This window comes from Scylla paramamosain, unplaced genomic scaffold (assembly GCF_035594125.1).
Source record: "Scylla paramamosain isolate STU-SP2022 unplaced genomic scaffold, ASM3559412v1 Contig76, whole genome shotgun sequence".
NCBI classification, from domain to species: domain Eukaryota; kingdom Metazoa; phylum Arthropoda; class Malacostraca; order Decapoda; family Portunidae; genus Scylla; species Scylla paramamosain.
The window spans coordinates 135,001-137,500 of record NW_026973741.1 but is presented as its reverse complement, the minus strand read 5'-3'; the positions used below and the strand labels follow the sequence as shown (position 1 = coordinate 137,500).

Here is a 2,500-nt window from a genome sequence, read left to right as displayed (position 1 = left end):
GAGAGAGAGAGAGAGCAGCCACGTAATTCACTCGGTAGTAATATAAGTTAGTTGGAGTCCCGCTAAGTGTTATTGACTGGAGTGAGGCAAAGTTTTAAGCTTGGATTATTAAACTTAAGTCACACTCACTTCCCACACACTAAAGTCCTGCCGATAATTCCTCTCTCTCTCTCTTTTTTTTTTACTTTAATGCTTCAACTCCAGAGAGAGAGAGAGAGAGAGAGAGAGAGAGAGAGAGAGAGAGAGAGAGAGAGAGAGAGAGAGAGAGAGAGATTGACATTGGCTTTGTTCTCTCTCTCTCTCTCTCTCTCTCTCTCTCTCTCTCTCTCTCTCTCTCTCTCTCTCTCTCTCTCTCTCTCTCTCGTAAGGGCGAGCTAACCTAAACTTCTGACCTTTCTCATTCCCTAAAGACACACACACACACACACACACACACACACACACACACACACACACACACACACACACACACACACACACACACACATAATAACCTTTGAATCTTTACCTTATCCGCAGCTCAGATCTTCCTTCCCTCTCCTCCTCTTCCTCTTCTTCCTCTTCCTCTTCTTCTACTTCTTCTTCCTCTGCCCACTCACGTCAACTCAGCGCCTGAGAGAGAGAGAGAGAGAGAGAGAGAGAGAGAGAGAGAGAGAGAGAGAGAGAGAGTGTGAGTGTTGTGTGGAATGATGCTTCGAAAAATTGAAGACGAAGCGAATCGGGTTGAAATGATACGAGTGAATGGCGGGTTGTTTGTTTGTTTGTTTGTTTGTTTGTTTGTTTGTTTGAGTGTCTGTTTTATTGTTGCTGTTGTTGTTATTACGGACTTCTGATATTGGTGCTACTACTACTACTACTACTACTACTACTACTACTACTACTACTATTCTCCCGTTATTAGTACTACAGCTGTTCTTACTACTACTACTACTACTACTACTACTACTGCTACTACTACTACTACTACTACTACTACTAAGATCTTCCCATACATTTTCTCTCCATGGAATTAGGAAAGGAGCAGGTAAGAAGATCAGAATGAAGGAAGGAAGGAAGGAAGGAAGGAAGGAAGGAAGGAAGGAAGGAACACAAAGATAGAAGGAAAAAAGAAAGACAATTTGATTATAAAAATTAGGGAAAGAGCAGGTAAAGATAAAGATGAGAAGGAAGGAAGGAAGGAAGGAAGGAAGGAAGGAAGGAAGGAAGGAAGGAAGGAAGGAAGGAAGGAAGGAAGGTGTAGTGGAGATAAAAATCAAAGGAGCATCTTCCGATCTAGCTCAAACACCCCAGTTAATTAAGAGGAGATGAAAACTCTCTCTCTCTCTCTCTCTCTCTCTCTCTCTCTCTCTCTCTCTCTCTCTCTCTCTCTCTCTCTCTCTCTCTCTCTCTCTCAACTTTTTTTCTGTTATAACTTAATTTTCTTAATCTTTTGTAATGGGAGAAGTCTGCTTGGAAGAGGAGGAGGAGGAGGAGGAGGAGGAGGAGGAGGAGGAGGAGGAGGAGGAGGAGGAGGAGGAAGAAGAAGAGGAATAAAGTGATGAATGGTGGTGGTGTTGGTGGTGGTGTTGATGATGGTGATGTGATATGGTGGAAATAAAAGAGAGAGAAAGAAATGCTGAAAAAAGAGGAGGAGTATAATGTGTACTGTAATTAACGTGAGAGAGAGAGAGAGAGAGAGAGAGAGAGAGAGAGAGAGAGAGAGAGAGAGAGAGAGAGAGAGAGAGAGAGAGAGAGAGATAATGGAGTGGTGTTGTAGAGGTGTTTACAGTAGGCGAGACGAAAAGATGTTATTTCTGGATCTGGGAAACCCGTGAACTGTGATGCTGTGTGTGACGGTAGCAGGAGGAGGAGGAGGAGGAGGAGGAGGAGGAGGAGGAGGAGGAGGAGGAGGAGGAGGAGGAGGAGGAGGAGGAGGAGGAAAAGTATTATATGAAAACAAGCATCACCATACGTATTCTCTCTCTCTCTCTCTCTCTCTCTCTCTCTCTCTCTCTCTCTCTCTCTCTCTCTCTGATGACAAGTAATAATAATGATAATAATAACAATAATTAACATGTATGCTGTAAAGTACTAAACAGCAAAGGATTAAGGAATAAACAACTAAACAAAGGGTTACAGACAAATGACTAACCCTGTAAAAGGACTAAAAAAACAAAGGATTACAGACAAATGACTAACTCTACAAAGGGCTCAGAATCAAAGGGTTGAAGAGCACAGTCCTGGCCGCTGACCTGCAAAGGATCCATGTTGTTCCTTTAATTCTGAGGGCAATGATAAAGGATTCTCGTAAAGGAAGCCATGGAGGGATTCCTGCAACACGATCACCGCTTTCTCTCTCTCTCTCTCTCTCTCTCTCTCTCTCTCTCTCTCTCTCTCTCTCTCTCTCTCTCTCTCTCTCTCTCTCTCTCTTTAAAGCTATCAACGGAAACGTGTGTGTGTGTGTGTGTGTGTGTGTGTGTGTGTGTGTGTGTGTGTGTGTGTGTGTGTGTGTGTGTGTGTG

The 2,500-nt window shown here is 43.4% G+C and overlaps 1 long non-coding RNA gene across 1 annotated transcript in view; it reads right to left on the bottom strand.

The window, feature by feature from the left end:
- LOC135098720 (uncharacterized) overlaps positions 1-2,500 on the bottom strand; it is a 40,334-nt gene that overhangs the window by 11,403 nt on the left and 26,431 nt on the right. Inside the window, exon 2 of the long non-coding RNA XR_010267299.1 lies at positions 509-612. This is a non-coding gene — a long non-coding RNA (uncharacterized LOC135098720). The remainder of the gene's footprint in view (positions 1-508; positions 613-2,500) is intronic.